The 23,008-nt window shown below is 38.8% G+C and overlaps 1 protein-coding gene and 1 long non-coding RNA gene across 22 annotated transcripts in view; one reads left to right on the top strand and one right to left on the bottom strand.

Annotated features, from left to right (window-relative positions):
- Positions 1 to 23,008, bottom strand: part of LOC105833385 (dystrophin, isoforms A/C/F/G/H) — a 459,023-nt gene that overhangs the window by 9,061 nt on the left and 426,954 nt on the right. The gene's annotated exons all lie outside the window — the stretch shown is intronic.
- LOC118644708 overlaps positions 840 to 23,008 on the top strand; it is an 86,497-nt gene continuing 64,328 nt past the window's right edge. Inside the window, exon 1 of the long non-coding RNA XR_004962455.1 lies at positions 840 to 7,212. This is a non-coding gene — a long non-coding RNA (uncharacterized LOC118644708). The remainder of the gene's footprint in view (positions 7,213 to 23,008) is intronic.

Below are 23,008 nucleotides of genomic sequence, written 5' to 3' on the forward strand. Positions count from 1 at the left end.
TTCCAAATAAACGCTGTCGACGGACGCTAAATCGCTCTAATTAGTCGTCTCCCTATGAAAGTGCTTTAAGCGCTCCTTGTTCCCAGAGTGGGATAAGGAAAAAGACCGAAACGTAAAAGCGGTGTGCAAATCGAAGAGAGAAAGAGAAAGAAGTTAGAGTCTTTACTTGCATCCGCGACGAAGAAAAGTGGGATGATCGAACTGATGAAAATGCCGGAAAAAGCTGAGTCGCGCCCTTTGTTCTTAATCATTTAGAGAAAGACCGATAAAGTGAATGTAAAAAGATTAATCGTTGATAAAGCGAACGGCGAAGATTCGAGCTAAATCACTCGAAGATAAAACTGCAGATTTTGTGCCATTTTGTGCTGGATTCTACTACGAAAAAAATCGAATAAGTCGAATTAATGATAGGTAATTTCTAAATGAAAAATATAGACTCTATTTACAATATCGTTATGTTTATTCATCAAGTTTGGTTTACGCAACCTGCTACGTTTTACATGAAAAATAATTGCCAGGTTAAAATGTATTACAATCCGCGCGTTTATTTGATTATTCATGTGTAAATATATATACATATATATACATATATATATATATATATATATATATGTTACATGATGAACGGATGGTATGAATACTGTATTATCCGTGACGTGAATTGTGCCCGACATAAAGCATCTCTAATAACGTTCATGCTAATGAGGAATTATTGAGTTCAATGAAAACGTAATTATTCAGAAAGCTGAAACACGCGGCGTATCTCGCGACGCGTATTCGCGTGCATCTGTACGAAGTCAGTGTGAAAAAAATCAGTGCAAACAAGCGGGGGCAATCTTGTTGGCGGACCAGATTTATCTCAGCGTACGTTCACACACACGCATGCACGCACGCATGCATTCCGGTTACGTAAAAAGTATGAGAGTAAGACAGTAATTTGATTTTACAATGAAATCTCTGCGCGTCTGGGCAGTTGGGCACGCAACAACAGAGTCATTTAATACGTTTGAACCGATACGCATGGCATGCCAAATACTCCCACGTGTGTTAGCCGAGATTTAAAAAGATCGAACTTGAGGATAAAAGTGAGAGGCGCGTGCGAAAATTTTATAATCGTTTTGCCTGACTTTTTACACATAAACAACATCCTCAACAAGTGCCGCTGTAAATGAAACTCGAGAAACAAAATTTTATACGCCATGCACTTTTGATATCTATTGTATGTATGAGTTCTGATTTTATATTTCGATTCTTCTTTTTCGTATTTCGAAAAATATATTGAAGTATAAAAGCGTGGAATTTTGTTTAAGTTTAAAACCCAAAAATTTCTATTAATAACATTTTCAATTAATATTTGTTTTCTTTTATACAAAAAAGACAGTATAACTTATAATGACGAAATGTTTACAATTCAACTATATTAGTAAGAAAATATTCTGTGTATCTTTGTATAGAGAAAATCATTTTATATTTCACTGCCTCGTCAAAGTAACACATGAAAAAATAATCAAACGGATGCATTTATAAAGTCGTTAAAAAAGTCAGGAGGGAGCGTTGATCTTCACGCGCGACGAGTTTTTCAAGTCGGACGCAATTATTTGCTCGGCGAAGTGCCACAGGAAGTGCCGGGCTGACACGCCGACAAGTGACACAGCCACGATTTCATTCTATAGTAAATAAAATTACGACGGATAAAAAGGGTATATGAAAAACCGAGAGCAAAACGGAGGAGCGCTGAAGATTCCGGCCGGAAATGGAAAACCCAACAAGTTAATTCTAGACATTCTCTAACGAGAGTGGCGAAATAACATCCTTCGATTCTGACTGGTTCGCTGGCGTTTCAGCAGAACAAACTGCCTTAGCTGGAATTATAATTCCGTGCAAGAGGGATTGAAGAAAAAAAAAAGTCAACACGTGCAGTTGACGCAGGACGTAAAAATATTCGTAATTAACGGACGTAATTTTATATTCTAGTTTGGAATTAAAGTGACATATATATTTCTCCGTATGTCACACGAGCGACATTTGATCCAGGGATACGAAAGGAGAATTAAGAATACGTTGTTTGTTCTTTATTGTCTCCCTCTCGGAAATTCCGCTTTCGCAGCGTTGCTTTAGTTGAAACGTCAACGCCGAGTAACTTACAATTAGTACTCAGACGTCACTTTGTGATTCCCATTATAGGTTCTTCATTTTATTCGGCGTGATAAATCGCGCCGAAAGAAGGATCATCCTGACTTTTGACGGGAAAGACACATGACGGGTGACGGATTGTGCACCTGGACGTGAACTAATTGGCACCAATAGCGCTAAGGTTCGTAGGCCTTTGCCCAAAACCGTCGGACCTGCCGGAGGCCGAGACTGAAATAATTTCTCGCCGCGGCATCTGCAGTGTCATTTATTATGTGGCCAACCGGGCAATTAAACTTAACTCGGTCGTGCTGGCGCGACGTCGTCCCTGCTCTCTCTCTCTCTCTCTTTCTCTCTCTATCTTTCTCGTTCTCGTTCTTCTCAGTCCTTCCTCGCAGTTCCTCGCATCCTGGCGAAGAACTTCTTCGTGGAATTTACTAAGCTAATTGTCTGGCGCCGTCCGATATTCTCCTGACTGTATGCACAACTCGTGGACCATTTGACAATTAGCTGTTTGCCTTGCAATTCGTCGCGAGAGCTCTCGTTCTCTCCTCGTCATTCTCGCTGCACTTTTTTTTTACCTTTTTAATTATCAATCGTCAACCGAGCGCAAATCATTTGTTAAATTTATTACGCGCAAATGACGAATGCGAGAAATCAGGGAAAGTAAAAGACGTTTCGAGAAATATTCATTTAGGACCTTGAAAAATGATTCCGTGTGATCAGCTTTAGCCTTTCTTGAAATTTTACCTGCGAAGATCCTTTTATTCGCCGAACAAAGACGTAATCCAAGATGAGATCCAAGATGACTCAGGTGCAGGTAAACGGAGAGTTTGAGAGATTACAACATCTTAAAATGTTTCCAATTAACTAAGTAATAAAATATCACTCAACTTCTCTCTCTCTCTCTCTCTCTTTATGTCTCTTTCTGTCTTTCTTTCTCTTTAAAGAAAAGCATATTCAGTTTCATACAATGAAATGAAAACTGCATTAGTCGACTTCTACAAAATGAATCCATTAAATTTAGTCCTTCGTTATTTGGACCTTAGCGCGATTATTACGAGCTTCGTCGGAAATATTAAACTGTGCTTTCTGACAAAATCTTTAAATAGAGGGATTTTAAACGATCGTTATCGGACAAAGTTATTTCCATTACTTTCGTTTAAATTAACATCTACTTTCGAATCCTTCTCTTACGTTTATGTAATGTTACTTTAGCTCAAAGATGTAAGAGCATTATATGAGAAAAGACAGGAGGAGGCGGACAGTAATATATAAGACTCATATACAGAAGTTTCCTTGAGTCGAGGTAGTTACAGACTACGCTAAGAGACTTAGCCGTGCGATATTGGAACACACCGTATACGATGAATCTTATAAGCAGCTTATATGCAGTTTGTATCACAGTTTAACGTGTAAGTTTCCGTGCTTGTCCAGCCTATCAAGATCCTAACAACACAAACAATCTCTGCAAAAGTACGGTCTGTTCAGGTAAACCGCACGTTCATGAGTATGACCGTTGCATGACTAATAAAGACTAAAATTTTGACGTTCTATTATAAAGTATTTCGATTTTTCCTACAATAGCAATTGTATACAGCAGATCACATTGCATTTCACATAAAAAAAAAAATTGGTTTCTGATAAATGGTTATAAATTAATAAAAATTGTTCTATATAATTACGTTACAGAAATTATTATTGTATTATCTTATCATTCTTTATAATTATATGTTTTCATAACACCACAGATTGCAAATTTTACTACTATATTATATGATATTTAAAAATTATTTACACACTGAGAAAAAAGTAATTGATTCAATACATTTTTTTTTGTTGTGGGCTGCCAATAAAAGGTATATTTAATGCAACAATATATGGTATTGCAATATAAATACATAGTTCAATCAACATCATTGCACTTGCATTAATAGCAAATATTGTTATATTAAGTATATCTTTTGTTGGCAGCCCGCAACTAAACGTTTTGTTGAATCAATTATTTTTTCTCAGTGCAGTAATAATAAAGAAGACTATACTGTGCACTTAAAAAACTGCTTTCTAATAATTAATCAACCATTAACAATTAATACAAATTTTTACATTATAGAAATTACTGAATGGTTTCATTGTTTTTTATATTTTTATTTTCATAACAGCATTGGTTGTATTTGATTTACTGTATTTAACGTTGTTGAAGATGAAGATATCATTGCGCGAAATGGGTGGGATCAGGCTGGAGGTTGACTTCCACTTAATGAAGGGGTACGCGACAAGATAACTTATTTATCTTCATGCAAGCGTGCGTTCTCTCAGTCTGAGTGCGCGACGTTCTACCGAATTCATAAATATTCAGATTTTCCGTGGTGGTTTCTAGTATTTATTGCATCGTCGTCGAGACGCGGGACAGCGTGGCGGACAAAGCGTAGTCTGGTCCGAGGTGACTAAGCGGCAATATTGTGGCGCCTCGCCGTTGGCAATACGCCATGTGCATCTATTATAAGTCGTAGCCGGGTTTGTAGCCGCAAACTGACGTACCCTAGACCTTCACCTCGAGTTTCCCCTGCGATCTTAACGCACGCTGGTTGATTATCGACGCCTACAGCAAGCAGGTTGCAATTGTCGCAATTAGAATCTTCTAATTACGGTTACATAATTACGCATTTGTTAATCATTAATAATTTGTGACGCTCGTTTTTTACTTATGATGTCTTTCCATTATAGATTTGTTCGAAATAAATAATATTTTTAATTATTTTTTAACATCTGTTAATTTTTTTTATTTACATAAAATGTATTTTTTTTATAAAGTAACAATTTAAATTTTTATAAAGAATAACAACTGCGAAGTTATTTGTATATTTAGATAAATGGATTAGCAAATAGAAATTCAAAGTTGAATTTAAAATACTTTGTGAGTAATAAAATATGTTACTCAAGGAAGTATTTATTTTATCAAGCGAAAAAAATTTCCAATGCCTTCATTGCTGAATCGATGAAGTTATTGATCGATTCGTAGAACAGGGACTTGAGTGCACATTAAAAGCGCGTGACCGTCGTGTGAACACGCGTGCGACGAATCTTAATGTTACAATGGACAAGCATTACTTTCATAAAGAGACCTTGCGGCGCAGAGAGGATGGAATTAGTAAGCGACTAATAAATGTCAGAAAAATCTGTCCTTTAAACGTCACAGGTAATCTATGCAATTTAAAAATACATTCACTGAGCAAAAAATATTGTTGATTTGACAAAATTTTCCGACTGAATTAAAATTTTGTCAGTTCAGGTATTTATGCATTGAACTTAAATGCAAAAATTTTAATTCAAATATTTATATAGTTAATTGAAATACTTAAACAGACAAAATTTAATTCAGTTGGAAAATTTAGTCAAATTAACAAAATTTTTTTCTCAGTGTGTTAATACATTCTAAAATACCGAAAGAAAGGAGAAAAATAACATCGACATAATTCATTTATTTCATGTAATATAAAATACGGTATAAACTTTTTAGTATAAACTTTGTCTCTATACAGATATGCTTCTTTTTACTTAAAGTGATATTTAGTTTTGACGGAAGCAAGGTTACGTTAAAATGTGTTTTGGATTATTTGTCGCGTGCAGTTTAATTAAAAAGGATTAAACATTTTGAGATTAAACCTTGCAAAATGAGAAGTCGCGAGGTAATTGCACGTATCTTGGGGGTAGTATATCGTGATTAAACGAATGATGGAGAGAGGACTTCGCGTAAGAGATCGTTCTAATGTAAAGACTACATATACAAAGTAAAGAAACGGCATCTTGCATGTGACGACGGAAATTAGATACCACGTTGCGGAGGAACGCTATTATATGGGTAAACTCAAGAAGGCCGATCCCTCTCGAATATCCATCGAGGCAAGATTTTGTTCTACGGGGGGCGATAATGTTTCCGTACTGAAAGGTTTCCGCGCAATATTGATCCGCCATGATTGGCGCTTATTGTACGTAAAAGTTTGAGAGCAAGCGCGAGCGCGGGAGATAATTTTCTATATAAAATAGTCCTCTCATCTCACAATGCATAAGGTTGTTATGAAATTTATAAATAGCAGCACCGTTGCTGTTTCCGACGATAAAATCATGAAGGTGAATCCGTTGGATTTAAGCGGCGACGCTGCAGAATGCGTGAATCTTCATATCCCACGGTAATAGTATTTCTCTCGGTGGAGAAAAAGATTTGCAGTAGAATATATTTCACGGGAATGTATTTTGATGCGACAGTATTTCGCGCGAGGATGAGCAAGGATATTTCGTTCGGCAACAAAAATGTTCGTTGAAAACCGAGATGAATCTCCGAGGTGCGAAATACTTTTATTGATAAGCATGACGAAGACAATTCCAGCATTGAAATTCAATTATGCAAAATATCCCGATTATACCCGCTTTTAATACATTTTATATAAGAAGAATTATATAAATGTGAAATAAAAAAATATATAAGAAATATGATATACATAAGGAAAAGAACAGGTTTGATAAGTATCTAAAAATTTGGCTAAATACAGATTTAAAAATAATTTTCTTACTTTATCATAAAAGATGTTCAAACGTTACTAGAATATCAAAACTTTTTGCACAGCATTGCTCATTACGCTTGGACGTAATCCAATATACCAACACATAATTATTATAATATATAATTATAAAATAATACATTCTTCAAAGATATTTTATGTTTCTTAATTCACTTGATTACTTCATCACTTGATTACTTCAATCATTGATAATATTATTAATTTTTAAGAATCAAGTGATTATTACAATAATTGATTATTAATACATATTTGCGTATGAATAACAAATTTTCTTTTCATTTGTATTGTTTCAATTATTTTTCAGTTAATTCTCGCATGACATCTGCGGCTTTACGAGATGACAACCTCCAGCTTCATCTAACTCTCCTGTTCCAAGTCGGTCATCAACTTCTTATCTGGAATCAGTCGTCTAAGTCTTGGTTGCAGTGCAGTACAGTGCTTACAACCGGCACGGGGACGAAGCTCACGTTGCATGGGAATTGGATTAGCAGTCGGAGAAACGGTAAGAGCAATTTCCGTGATAGTATCTACATACGAGGAAGGGCACGAAACCTCTCTGATACGCGGCATGGTAGGGCAGCTGATAGAAGTGATAGGAGCTCGTGAGGGTTGATGCGACATACACGGGGCTAATCCAGCACGCAATGCTACCTGGCAATAGTGTCTCCTCTAATTTGCATCGTAATGTCCGCCCGTTGTCCTGACTATTCTTTCGGATCGTATCGAGATATATCGCTACGTCATCGTAATTTCGTAGATGACATCGCGCGACGATTTCGCAAATAAATCTGCCTGTCCCGCTATGAAGTCTCGCGTGTAGTCTCGATCTAAACGAGTCTGACAAACATACAGTATGGTACTTGAGCGAACGGCGCGGAATCGGATTAATAGCCGGAGAAACGCTAATAGAAATTTCGATGATGGTATCTGCGTACACTGTAGGGCGTGGTGCAACAATGCATCTCATTGCAAATAATGGATGCCGATGTGTCTGTGCTCGTACGGCCTACCGAGCTCGTTTGTGATTGCCTTACGGCGATTGTCACTGTAGTATAATGCCGTAGGTATTGTCCCTTTGTCTTTGCTCAATGTATTTCAGCCGCATTGCGGCGTAATAGTATTCCTCATATTTTGAAGAATTAATTATGTGTTTACGATATTAGATTAAAGAGATAGCTTTTTCCTATTTCTCCTCATTATAGGAATAAATCAAGTTGTTAATCTCGCAAATAAAACAATTGTGATATATATATATATATATATATATATATATATATATATATATATAACTGTATGTGCAAAGGAATTCCTTGGTTTATTAGAAATTTTAGTAACAATTATAACAAAAGCTCGTAGGGCAAGACTATATACAAGCAGTTTGAGATATTTGCACTATGTTCTGAAAGGTGTATACCCAATCGATTATCTATCTCCACTACCTTCAGCTTGTCTCGGACCCAAAGTTATTTGCCTCTTATTTAATTAACTGTTTCAAGCTTTACTTAACGTCTTATCGAATGTCAGTCATTTAGTCATAGCATAGCGGTTATGTAACGGACTATACAACTAACACCTATCTATAGACAGTATACAGCGTGGAAATTGAATTAGTTGCCGCTGGAACGGTGAGAGCAATTTCCCCGATAGTATCTATACAACGCAGTGCCTAGGTCAAAGGAAAATGATAAACTCCGCAATAGATTGCGCAACAATGAAAGTACATCGATACGCGTGGAGAGTTACTCGTATGCATTTTGCGGCAGCCTTAAATTCCAGAGCTTTTTAGTCTAAAAACCCGCTGTCGGACGACGCGGAAATAATATTAAATAAATAAGTTACATGTGTGAATAGTTGTAACATAGATAAAAAAATATAAATATATGAATTTACAGATAAATATACTTTTTAAATTAACTGTATTCAATATTTTGATTACAAATACCGATCACATTTACATTTAAATGCAATGAACTTTCTGTTCGAGAAATGTTGTGCGATTTAGTTTCCATTTAAAACGAAATCTTCCGAACGACAGAAAAAGCTTAAGCTCTGGAATCTACGAAATACATGTGGCCTCAAGATACGGATCGGAAAAAACTCGGAAACCGCGGGATCGACGGTGTGACGTGAAAAATCGCATGAGCACGGTACACAAGTGAAAACGGATGTTTGAGTATGTCGTTAAACTATCTCGCGCTGTATCTGAAGCTGGCCGCCAGCTCCAGGTCCAGCCAGCTCGCCTAGAACAGCGAGTTCGTGAGGTACACAAGAATTGGATTAGCAGACAGAGAAACGGTAAGAGCAATTTCCTTGATAATATCTGTAGACAAGAGTTAGAGAGAAAGAGAAGAGAGAGAGAGAGAGTGAGAGAGCGAACGGACTCGAGACACTGATACGTTCCTCCGTGGTAGGTTGTCCCCACAACAAGCGGAGCGTCCCGGTGTTAATTACGCGCAATTGTCTGCGAGATCAGTGGCTTCAGCCAGCCAACGAGCCAGCCAACCGACCGACCGCCCGTCTGTACTCAACTTGCCACGGCTTATAACGAGATACGTTGCTGTATACGGTAACAATCATTATCACGCCCGTGTTAACGCGCCGCCACCGTCGCCACTGCCGCGATTACGGAATGGCAGCAGCACGCGTTTAATCTCCAGGCCAGGCTTACGCACGCTGTTTGCGCTTTTGTGAGCACCGTATCATGTTGCTCCTGATACCCGACGGACTTGATGCGGGCCGATCGCTCGAAGAGCAGACGGGACATCAAGTCATTATCGAGTTACTGAACAGTTTCTGGTTATTGCCATGGATTTTTCTTAGATTATCGTTATTTTTTCTATGTGCTATCTTATGGATTATGGAAAGGAAAATTGTTCCCATCGCTCACTTTGTGTGCGAAAAATGGAGAGAGACACGTGGGAGAGAGGAAAAATAATTTAAAGTGCGCAAAAGCGGGCTTCCTTAAATAAGTAAGCATGATGGACTGTCTGATCCCGATGTGGAAACTCACGAGATGGTCGATTTATCTCTGTAATGTTCTGTACGTCAAATGTAATAGTACTTGGTAAAGGATATCACCGTACTATCTACTATACTTTTTGATAACATTTGACAAATATAGTTCTTTGCAAAAATAAAAAAAAAACGAAAGTGTAGGAAAGTATTACACTTAACAAGAAAGTATCCTGATTTCAAGTCAAGTTCTGTTTGCATAATTGTAAGTTTGGAAGAAAAACCGCTCGCAGGATAATTCCCTTGAATGCTCTCGACTTAAAGAACGTCTCAATTATTTTCAGAAATAAAAACAGTATAATGGATTCTCTTTGTAATTGTTGCTAAATTTCGCAAAAAAATAACTTCTGTAATTTTATCCGGGGTTAACTTACGAACAGACGATGCAAAATATGTAAAATGCGCAAAGTTCTAAGTATTGATAGACATGTAGGAGGCGTGCACGATAATAATGCACGATAACGCGTGAATCGTGATCCATAAAGATTTTCTGGTCCGTGATAAAAAGATTTAGACAATCCCCACAGTCTGTCAAAGTATCGACGCGATTACGATGTGCGGCATGTGGCTGATTATACCGTTGCGCTGGCTTATGCACGCATGAATATGTACATACATTGTGCATTAACACGCGCTATATAGTATAATAACAGTTTGTCTAGCGCGCGTATGTAAGCGAAGACAAAAGATTTAGATGATTGCCAGGCTAGTTAACGTATCATTATGATCACAGAATAGCAGATTGCGGTTGATTAACTGACAGTGATGAGCATACAGACAACATTATGTTAATATTACGTTGATATCTAAATAGAACATCATCAGCATATTGGTTGCGATATGCGCGGCTTGTACATAGTTTAAAGTGCGCATATATTTTCTTGTAACATTTCTAAATAGAGTGAAACATGTGATGAAATTAAATTATTATCGTGGTCGTTCAGGCATTTATTATTACTACAGAATAATAAATTGCATCTGTAAAATATATTATACATGTTAATCAAGCAGGATTAGGTCGAAGCCTCTACTACTGTATTTATTCATTCATGTAAGTGCACGATTTTTTTATCGGGTTCTTCCGCGGATACAACGATGGAAGTAAAACAACACGTAGAAAATATCTTCTACAAAAAATAATAAAGACAAGAAATATTTTTATTTTATCTTATTTAATTATAGTTTAGTTTGTAGAAACTACCAAAGTGTCTTTTCTTCAATTAAATTTGCAACCTATACGTAAATGATAAATATACGTATAAGTATGGCCTCTAAAACATTCTGTGCATGTTTTATTTTTTGTTTTCTCCTTTGTATATAAAGAAAGTACAAAATTGTAACTATATATTTAATTATACATAATTATAGTTTTAATTAAGATAGAAAAAAATTAAAAAATTATCTTTTTCTCACTCAAACTGGCCTGGCACGTTGTGCGAAAGTTAGCGTATGAGCAGATAAGAAATATAAGCACGGGTTTTGAAATACTCCCTGTGTATATTTTGTTTTCCAACGTACAAGGGTTGCATTTGAAGAGAGGCTGAAGTTGAATGCCTGAACGCGGAAAATAGAGACAGCAAAGAACCCGGACGCGCAGATAATACCGAGAGAAGAATTTCCATGCGACAAAATATGCTATTCGGGAAATATAGTTCGGACAGGACTTAATTACAAATATAATTAAAACACAGTGCCTGTTTATAAAGCAATTTTGCAAGTAAAATGCATAAAATACAAGCTCCACACGGGGAGCTTCTCTCGTTATCACAAAATATAAATATGTTTTACGTATCGCGTGCTAATAAAGACGTGAAATAATTTACACAGAGTGTATAAAAAGCTCGCGCTCGCTAATGCGTGTTTAAAAATAATGCTCCCAGTCATCGTTTGTTATATTCTTAATTGCGTGTGCTGGTATACACGCGCATATGGGAGCATCACGCGTGGCAGGAGGGAAAAAAATTTCTCATGCACTTCATACTTCGTAATACAGGATTTATTCAACGGCGCGAGCGCGAAACAATTCTCGCTAAAACAAGAAATATTTTACATATTGTATATGCACGAGCCTTAATTAACCTATTCACAGATACACGATATGGTTGGAGATAGAAGGAGATTTAATTATTCAAGGAGGGGGGGGGGGAGGAGAGGTAGGCGTGGGCGTGTTATTCCAGTCGCGTCTGCTTTAAACAATCCTTCCCTTAGAGTCGCGCCAACTTCGATAGTTACCTAATTTTAAGCGAAAGGTTAAAGGTGCTATCTTAATTTAGACAATAGCATCGATGATTGAATCGAAGAACACACGGTATATACCCTTTCTCTTGTGTCCTCCGTAAGGAAGAGATATATATTTCGAGAGGTGTAGGATTTAATTAAACTTGACGGGCGTTTCTCCATTTCTCTGGTAGAGAATAGAGATAGGTAATTACGTATACAATTATGAAATTTTTCGTACGGCTAATATTTAATTGTAGAACTCTCAAGCTCAATCTAGATAGCAGTGTAATCTATTTTCTGCATCTGAAACGGTCTCTTTCATTCGCAACGGAATGCGTAACGGACGTTAATGACACATGATAAAATGGCTTGGAAAGATATTGCATGCTCTATTCAAGAGACAATAATCACGCGTGTTCCGCGCGCCGCGTGTGGCCGCGCGGCGTGACAATTGACCACGTTGTTATACGTGTTTAATTAAAGATTCGGTGCAAATGAGTTTCGCGAACACATCGTAACTCGGGACTCTTAACCAGGTCACGAGGACTCGCACGGGTGCACGCATCTTCTGCTGATTATGGCCCGACAGGGTAGAAATATAACGGCGCATTGTAAAACGAAACAGTGTTGCAGCAGCGCGGACTGTATGTTTAACAGAAAACCTTAGAAAAATTAAGCTTATACAAAAGTAATGAGAAGAACGTCGTCTCTCGCAAGCTCTTAAAGAGACTACTTTTATATGAAAGAGAATAGATAAAAAAATTATTTTTTATAAGAGATAGAATAAAATATGATAAAATAAGATGAGACATTAATGAAATTCTAAAGTCATTTTTCCGATTTTTCGTGCTTACGTTAAAGAAAGTTATTGGTAGATAAAATATTTTCATTAGCAAAAATATTTTATTTTACACACAAAAGTTATTAAATTAAATTCTTCCAAAGTGCGATGGTTAAGGAATTAAAATCTTGCATTTTTTTTTGTCAAATATTTATAAAAAATATTTGGAAAGTTTATAGCATTATATAAAATAATGTTTTAGTAATAAAAATTTTACGCCAAGAAGGTCGCAGCTTTTATAAGGTTGTCTACTGCGTGGCAAAGTAGACACGACGCTATTCTTTTGTGGCGAGCGGCAAAAATAAAAAGGAAAGGAATGGTAGATATTATGAAGTAAAAAAACACGCAACAGCGTAAGAAGATTGGCGGGTAGGGTATATTGTGAAGCGTTTTATTAAAGATCTCGCGCGAACGCATTTCGCATGCCTGTCGGAACTTTGTGACCGCCGGTCATCTCGTCGCGTCGTGTGCAATGCGTTTACGCGTACTTTACGCATAATGTGCGCGCATAAATTCGCGGCTGGAAAGCGCATCTAACTGAAAATGAATCGCGCGTGTTATAGCGCAAATTAAACTCGCACGTGTTTCACTATGCGCCCGTTAATAAAATACCGCGGGGAATTATGAAAGGGAAGATATCTCTCTAAAATGGGAGGATCCGATTTCCTAATACTGATAAATTGAATTCTGTCCTTGCGACATAAATAAATCCGATTGGCATAAAACTATTTCGGCATATATGCTAAAGCGATACGATATATCATTAAATTATGACAAGCGCGTTTGCCGAACGAATTAACGCCGTGCGCGTTTTTATCTTAAAATTTCTCGTTAATATTCACGACGCGTTTGTAATGTTTTTTTTTTATAAATTAAAATTTATTTATTAGAGTTTTATCGCGAGCGTTATAATCGACAGAATGTAATATAAAGCTGTCGTCGATATCGGATGGGAGCGCCTCATTTATTGCGTTTTCGTATATTACAGCATGCACAAAATGCCGACGCATGCAAAAAGTGTCGTTCAATGCAATCACTAAATGGAATGTCTAACAAAGCAGAACTTTGCATTCGTATATTCTTGTTAATAAAAATATATAATTCTGCGAAATCTGGTTGTGTGCTCACACGTCAACTGAGAATCGAATCAAAGTCCAGATATTCGGAAGTTGCGGTGTAAAACCGCGATTCTGCGATGAGTAATGTGTAGCCGTGCAGAATTTTATTTTATTGAAAACGTGAATCTTTTTAGTATTATTATCGTTATTCATTCTCCGAAGAATCGGATTCTCAATTAAAAAACCGCAGTGTAAAAAATGCAATGGAGGGGGAGGGGGAGGGGAAGGGAAACCGGGAGTGACTTTCTCACGCAGTAAATCGTAAGAAGAATCCGGTGCAACGTGAAACTGCAACTCCGGAGCAAGCCCGAAAACAAGACCACAGCGGCGAACGCTGGATAAAATTTCTCGCGCGCGAGCTCTCGGATTTCCGCGTTTCTCAGTTTCGGAAAACGAGAATTGAAAGCGACCCTAGTCACCGATTCTTGCACCGCACGCATATCCCGTACGACAAAAAAAAAAAAGAAGAAGCGAAGAAAATCCGCAGGACTCGCGAGGATACTTTGGTAGCAATATCCCCGAGATATCCCGCATAAGAGCACGGGATACCTCTCCATATCTGCCAGGATATATTCGCTTTTCCTTCTTTTTATAGCGCCCGCGATATTCTCAGGCTGCCGCACGCGAATTTTCCTTACAATTTTCACACATTTCTCAACGATCCTTTCGAATATCCTGTACGAGAGCGTTGTAAGAAGCACTATAAAATTTTTATTATTATATATCGACGATAAGAGCCGAGGAAAAAAATCGAGATGTACGTACGCGAATTTGCGTTGCCATCGATTTGCAATTTTTGGTATGTACACCTCGCAGTACTACCTGCGCGAGAGCGAGTCAGATGGGCGTCTCGTGAGAGCGCGTTATACGAGACAGTGCGTGCCCTCGGTGTGCGTCTCAGCGGTGTATATACATACGCGTGACATGCATTAATGCAGCGCGACTCGGACGGCACTCTGAGAGCTCGTTCTCTCGTAAAACGCGTCGTAGTGCAGGGCGTGATTGCACCGCACTTAATGGGCCTTTAACCCCTGCGCGCTCCAGCGAACCGTTCCACAGCGCGGAGACTTCCGGTACAATTTTCCCATTGAAGACAGCCCCGCTGCCCCATTAAAATCCCCTCTCCTTCCCTCTCCTCCCTTCTCTACTGTCCCTCTTGGCCCATGACGAGGCGAACACGTTTCCTTTTGCAAGACTGCCTTAGACCGAATAAAGCTATTGCTTTTGAACACCTTTTTCGATTTGTCAGACTTTTATTGTTGCATTTTGTGGCATTATCGTATTTCGGCAACGTAAAGATCTACAAGAAAAGATTCGGATGTAAAATTTAACAATTAGGAGGAATTAAAAAAAGTCGAATCTATAAGAAAAGTCTATCTACTTTTTTAATTTTTCTGATTAAAAGCGCCTGCGAAAAGTATTATATTTCGCGTGCCAATTTAGTTTTTTTTCTTTTAATAATCAGAATTCGGCGTTAATTTATCAATAAATTTCTAAATCATTACACCTCTGGATTTAATGTTTATTTTTAATTAACTTTGTGACTTTGATATGAAATATTTTAATTCGGCCGTAGAAGAAAAATTGCTGAAATGGTCTTGCGTCTCTTTCTCTCTCTCTCTCTCTTTCTTCAGCCTCCCCCCTTTCTGTGCTCCTTGTTACATTGTACCCTTTGGCCCTCTTCAACCCGGGTATGATGAATGGGACACTGAAGGATCGACGAACCTAAATCGAGCAGCGAAATTTGCGCCGTTAATGCGCGCGCGCGCGCAACTCTCCCGTCCTTTCCACGACGTGACGGAAATTAAAGGGGCCGTAATTAATCCCCATCCCCCCCCTCTCCCTAGGTGTTCCGAAACCTTGGTACCCGCTTTGAAGCGTATCTCCTCGCGTTACCGGGAGAACGATGTTGCCCGGAATTACGTGACCGTACTGCCGACGACTTTTACATTCACGCCGAGATGCCTCTCAGTGCCTATTTATGATAATTCGGTCGCTTCATGGTCGAGCGAGAGAGACTCGTTGTATTGTCAGAAAATATTCGGCATTTCCGCGGACGCATTTTCAAAAGTGTCAAGGATATACGATCACGTGTTTGGGAGCGTTTGTACGTGCTACGTAATACGCTTTCGCTCATAAAAATGCACGCTACGGAAGAAGAATGCTTGCCTTGCAAGTTACCAGAGTTTCAACTTGCCGCTTGTTCTTTGCTTGTTGTAACGTACACAATTGTGTAAAACGACAGCAACGTACAAAATTACACGAGTTTTTTTAACGTGGCGCATATACAGTATTATGCAATAGTACTGTTTGCTTACGTGCGCGGTAATTAAGAAAGTTTTAAGCACGCATTTTCATTTACGATCCATTTTGAAGAAACTTTAGACATTACTTTATTATTTTATGACAGAATCACGACGATGGCATCGTTTAAGATTTTTTTCCACACAAAATTTATCTCGCAATGTTTACTTTGTAATACATTTTCCGAGGGTTAAAGCGAGCCTCACTTATTTCGATCTGTGCCCTTTGGTGTAATTTTATTTTTTTGTATTACCGAGACCTCACTGCCCGCTACTATTTATCGTTCCAATGCTAGAGAGAACGTTCCCCCCTCCCCCCCCCCCCGTAATAGATTAATCGAGTACTCGAGAAAAACGGTAAGAGACGATCGTAAACTTCTCGAGTGTTTGGATCGGTGGAGCATCCAGTCTGTCTAGAGAGAAAACCTTTTCAGCTATCACAGATACTTCAGCCGTGCCTTTCGTTTCTCTCATTTCATCCCGGCTCTTCAGCGAACATGACGAATGAGAAGCGAAGGATCCACGAGTAGTCCAGATCGAGCGGCGAAATTTCCTACGTTGATACTACTCGCATTTAGGAGGTATCATCACAGTCGAGCAACGATGATGTAGAGGAAATTGAGCGCACGAGAGGTATAATTAACTCCTTTGGCCACTATCCAGAATATATCCGCATTTTTGTCATATTTTTATAATGCCGCTCCCGACTATTTCCATCTGTATTTTCCGACTGCGTTCCGTCAAGAGAAAAAAATGTATTTTTGCGAAATCCTCGACTCTTTTAAACGCAACCAGACCAGATTACTTTTAACATACTCTACAATTTGTCGTTTATAATTGAATTATTATTCATAATTATTTATTAATCCGTACATGTTTTAATTCGTTTGACATCGTTAATCCTTTTGATTGACGCACGTTTTTGCCGTGCTATCAAATATATCTTTTCACGTGGTAAATATGAAACGTAAAATATAAATAGTATAATATCTTATCGTTATTCAAATAATAATTCTAAAAATATAGCACTGTAGAAAAGATTAAGAAAGAGTTTGAAAATATTACAAGCAATATGTATGTTATACTTTTTATTCAGGGTATTCCGTTAAATTTTTCAGTACAATCGTGAGAAAGACAATTCGCAACGAAGTGGAAAAGGGAAAAGTGCAAGATTCACATTCCGGCAACAAGTTGATTAAATACGTAAGGAATAAAAAACGCGGCCCCGAGATTCTCGCGCTTTGCATTGCGCATTAAAAAGGCACAGTCCGGAATTAAATTAAACGAGTTTCGCGCGATCAACTTCCTGGAATACACGATGAGTTATGACAGAAGTTATGACAAACAACGAGCGGCAGGCATGCCCGTGATCTTAACGTGGGACGCGTATCGTAACGAGCTTCGAGCCCGACGTGTCGAGAACCTTAACGCCAATTTTCCACGGTGTGATGTATTCGTCTTGATTATAATTTCCTTCTCAAGCATCATTGCGCAAGCGCCCTTAAGTTCAACGTTCGTTAGCTGCCGTCAAAGAGACACGGACGACTTTGATTCTCTGCTCCGGCCGGAAGTCTTTGGCCGGATCGACAATCATCGCTTGTGTTCTCGTTTTACGTCCGTATATTTTTTCTTCGCCCGAGAGAGGCGCTAGATAGCTTGGAAAAACATCCGCGTTTTGCTTTGCGACCTCGTCAGGGCTGGCGGTGGAATATTTGCCGGAGAAAAAAAAAGAAAGAAAGAAAACAAAAACGAATGAGAATCAACGAATGAGAATATCTTGTTTTGCGCTTCAATTGCTCCGGGGCTATTTGCAATAGTGTAATTATATCGCGAAAGTTGAAATAGACCAGATATGCATAAAAGATTGCGATATGAAGAGAAATATAGTACTATAGAAATAGAAGACAAGACCGGGAAATATATTTAGAATGACCTAAATTTATTTGCGACAAACCGGTTTCGTGCTCAGTTATGATCTCTTTCAGATTTGTTATTTGAAATTATCACAATGTACCGCAATGTAAATTATATAGATCCTTATTTTTTATGAAATCCCCGCAATCAATGTACCACAATGTAAATTACAGACCTATCTCTCGCATTCATCGGAAAAACTTCCGATCTTGCCATTAAAGCGTTGCCAATGGCGTGTTTTTGTCGGTCGCAATTAATCGATCCTCCTTTCTACGAGTTCGCGAAATTCGCGGCTGCTCGAAAACCCCGAGATAGACACGTCCGATAAAGCCGCAGCGGTCAATTACGTACGGTACAAACGAGGGCCTGTTGAAACAAACTCGCGCGACTCGCGCGTTTGTGTTCCGAGCCCGTATGAACCGGTCGTCGGGGCTACTTAAATCCGTGTGTAACGCGAGTTGAAAGGCCATTTGAAATCCGAGATCCTTAGCACAGCTGTCTCACTCTCTTTCTCTCCCCGCATAATCTCCGCGTGCCCGACCGCCGAGGCTGATGCCTCACCGCAAATTCAAAATGGAGAAAGAAGCTGCACGGCCCTGTATCCCGGTGTTAATTGAACGGCCGTGCGCGCGCGATTCGATAACCAAAACGAATCGTCCGCTCGGTACGGGCCGCACTAATTAGGCGGGCGAGATGAGCCAATGCATTGTTCCCAGTTTGAATTCCAGCGGATCACAAAATTAAATTAGTGGCTGTGCGTGCTATCAATTGCCGCGATTTTGATTGTTTCATTGTACGAAACGTAGAATTATTTTTTAATTTTTTTTCAAGATTTTTGTGTGTATGTATACAGCCAGTTGGGTGTGGTTGCCATTATCTGTACATATAAATTTATCTAAATGAAGAAATGGCTTTATCTGGATTATTAAAATTAAAACATATTATCTCTAAGACAAAAAAGTATCTTTTTCAAAGAAAATATAAAGTATTATCTTTAACTTCAATTTTTAAGTTTCCTTCATTATTTTTATTCTAATAAAAAAGAATTTTTCTAAGTAGTAACAATAAATTATACAGATCAGAAAATAGTAGCAGTATGTAAAAATTACAAAACTATAAATAGTCGAAAATTTTTATGAGGAATTCTGTCAGTTGTTATATAATAATATATGTGAGTTGTATTACTTCTATTTTGCAAATCTAATTTTTATTGCATACTGATCTAAATCAAAATAATAGAAACACTTGTCAGATTGAATTATTTGACGAACTCTTGCTTTTAAGAAATAGGAATTTATGAAAAGAAGTCAATAAATATAATTATAATAATACCAATAATATATTAATAAAAATATGAACAGATTGTTTTCTGTATCCTAAATTGTTTTGTTTAACAGCGATATTATTATCTTAAAATTATATCAAACAATATACAGTTTTGTCTAGATCATTTTAAGCTATCTAAACGCAACACTATATATACAGTCTTAATAAAAAAAAGTAAACACCTTTAGTTTTAAATTTATTTTTTAAATTATTTTATGTTTATTATTTCGTGTTAAATAATTATCCTTCGTTTTAAGAATTCTTCAAACTCTTGTAATGTATATTGGTGGTAATTAATAACAACATTATAAGTAAAATAATTCCAGATAAGTAAAAAGAAATATAAATGCTCATTATTATTGTTTGAGGCTGAACATAGATAAATTGTAAAATAAAATTTATTATTTTTCCAGTGATCTACATATTTCAAATCATAAAATCTATAAGTTGATGTCACGGAATATTACACGCCTCGCATTAATCAGCTTGGGCTCTGCACCTTCTCAACCGTATTCCCAACCGTATCACAACGGTGTACATGACATGTTAGTAAACTTTCGCGCGAATTCCTACAAACGTGCCATTTCGTTACTCGTGCTCATGCCCGATAAGTAACACTTAGCGAACACGCAGTATCTCAGAGATTTACATTCGCCGTGCGCGCTTAACATCACGATCGGAAACGAGCATTACGCGACGTCTCGACGCTTATCGTACGTCGAGATATCGCGAGCGCGATAAACCACGTCGCGATTAGGAATGACCCCCACCACGAACGCGCGCTGGATGCGACATTAGCCGTGAAGGATTCCAAGAAAACCCGCCCTCTTCCCGCACTCATCTGCCGCTCGGGAAAAACTTTTCTTACCCTTTCGCGGGCGGTCGAATTAAACGGGCCGCTATTTACGGGCGACGATTGTCAATACTCGCCGCGTATATCGCCGGGGAACGGTTGTCCCAACAGGTTTCAACCACGCTTCACATTCGCTCCGAGAACGCGCGATATCAGATACGATGACAATGCCGATATTTCGGCGCGCGAAAGTGCACTCGCGATATTTCAGGGCGACGCGATGCCTGGGATGAGAATCTGGGGGCGGGTGCGCGCGCGTGGCGGTGCAATAAAACGCGCGATATTTTCTCCCCCGGCGGGGGGATATTGAATGAAACGCCCAACCCTCCGTTTCACCATACCGGTATGTGAATCTCGTGATCTCGCGCCAAAAGCGGCGATAAAGACGAACGGTCGACGCGTCCTCTTCCGCGCGCGCGCGCGCGAAGGAGAGGCCCGGCGCGTTTATTCGGTCACGTCGTTATCGCGATAAATAACGATAATTTCGCCCATGCTGGTTATCCGCCGGTGACGCGGTCTCGTAAGCGTTATCACTTCGGGGCGAAATTGCGTCGATAATTCAGCCAGCGAAATAATAAGCAGCGCTCCGCTCGCCGGCCGGCCGGCGAGCTTGTACAACGGCGCGCCGCACGCGTTCGAAGCTTTATCACTTTGCATAATACGATCTTTGCGTGACGCGATGTCATTGCGTATACCGGCGACCGGCCGCGTTATCGCTCGTGCAGCGCGCCGATTTCAATGACGCAAGGATATAGCTTATGAGTACGCCGGACGACCGGCGGCGCTGTTCAACGAATTGCGGTAAATTAGCTTGGATAATCGCTGTTTATCACGCTCGAGATACGTTGCCTCGCTAAATCGTCCGGGATCGAGTGGTTTTCTACTGCAGATATAGTTCACACGATCTTCTCTTTTCTCAGTTGAACGACTAATAAAGTTCTTCGATGTCGGAAACTAAGAGGCGTTTAAAATTAATTTAAACGCATCAAGCTTCTCTCGCAAGAATACAGATAGCGAAAGTTTATGCCTCAAAATGTAGAGGAAGGTTGCCAATGCCTGGCATAGGGTTCCTGATGAAGCGTCACCCCGATTTCTCAGAAACTAAACATTGCACTGTATTAAAAGAAATAAAAATATGTAGTTTACATATATATATATATATATATACGTGACTTTTTCCTATGTAAATTCTACTAAAAGCGAATCTAATCTAATGTAATCTAATTTTTATATAAATAATCGCGCTACATGTTGTGTCTAGCGGAACAGTATTTGTATAATCGATAAAAAAAGAATGTTTTACATCGAAGTCAAAGGCTTCTAGGAATCCTCACATACGTTAACTTCGGAGAATTGCCTATCTAAGTGGGAATCTAGTGTTGAAAATTAAATATATAATATGACAAAATGGCCTCCTGGAAGAATAAATCCTTCATAAGAGAGGTAATCGTTAAATATTCCCTAAGAAATTTGCAATTAAGAATAACGCCCTTGGATACACCTTTGATATATTATATTTTTTTACAATTCTTGGGGAATAGAATAGAAACTTTAGTTTTACGACTGTGTAAAACGTGAACGTTGTTACGGCTAATTACATAATAGTCTTTTTCGTAGGAGCAATTAAAGATATAAAGATAATTGAGCTTCTGCGTCACGTGTCCTCGAGCAACTTTGCTGTCTCGCTTTTCGTGACTCTAACTAAAGCTGTTTTTAAAGCTCTCAATTTGTCTCCGAGTACTTTGAATGGCGCGAGCTCGTGATGCCGCAAATTACACGGAAATATCGATAACGGGTTTACCTTTGTGAAGAGATAGCGTAATGCAGGCTGTCTCATGAAATCTGCATAGCGCTTCGAGCACGTATTCCCCGATCATTTCAACAACACTCGCTTCTGATGACCTGAATCATTCTTTGCTCTGAACTTAATATTATGCTAAGATCTTGGAGTTTTCAACATAAAATAAATTACATTATAATTACACCTTGCATTCTTTTTCCGAAGATGCACCTCTAAAGGTTCGGCTCGGATTTTTATGGAACACTTTAAAGGGGACGAGCACTAATTCTCCAAGAGGACAACGATCGTCGAGAAAATCGTCGGTCGTCAAGAAACTTTAGGAGGGCCACTTTCTCACTGTATCTCGATTCTTATCTCCGTGGTTTTTCTTTATCGCACGATGCGAATGCAACGGCCGTCTTATCGGCGAGTCGTAAAGGCACAAATTCGCACTAAATCGTCGAGAAGACGATTCGCGGGACGCGACACTCCCTCCTGGCCGGCAATTCGACCCGGCTTCTTCGACGACACCCTGTCCGCCTCCGTCCCACTCCACCCTCATTTAAGATCCGAATTAATTACGACGTGGTGTAATAAAAAAGACGCATACTTTTATGCGGCCCGTGGAACAAGGCGATCACGCCCGGCACTTAAAGTTTATAGGATCACCTGTCGCATCGCTTCCTCTCTTTCGCCGCTGCACTCTTATTCTTGCAGTTCTCGTTCTCTTTCTCTTTCTCTCTCTCTCTCTCGGTCATCCTCCACAGTCTCTTTAATCTCATTTTTACGCTGCTCGACGTACTTCTCGCTGGCCACATCGGCATAATCCGTATAAAACGTGATCGTGAACATTGCGCTTTTCATCCTCGCTCTTTGTAATAACGTCACGATTCATTCAGTCGCAAATTAAGATGCTTATAATATGGCATGC

This window comes from Monomorium pharaonis, chromosome 3, assembly GCF_013373865.1.
Source record: "Monomorium pharaonis isolate MP-MQ-018 chromosome 3, ASM1337386v2, whole genome shotgun sequence".
Lineage (NCBI taxonomy): Eukaryota > Metazoa > Arthropoda > Insecta > Hymenoptera > Formicidae > Monomorium > Monomorium pharaonis.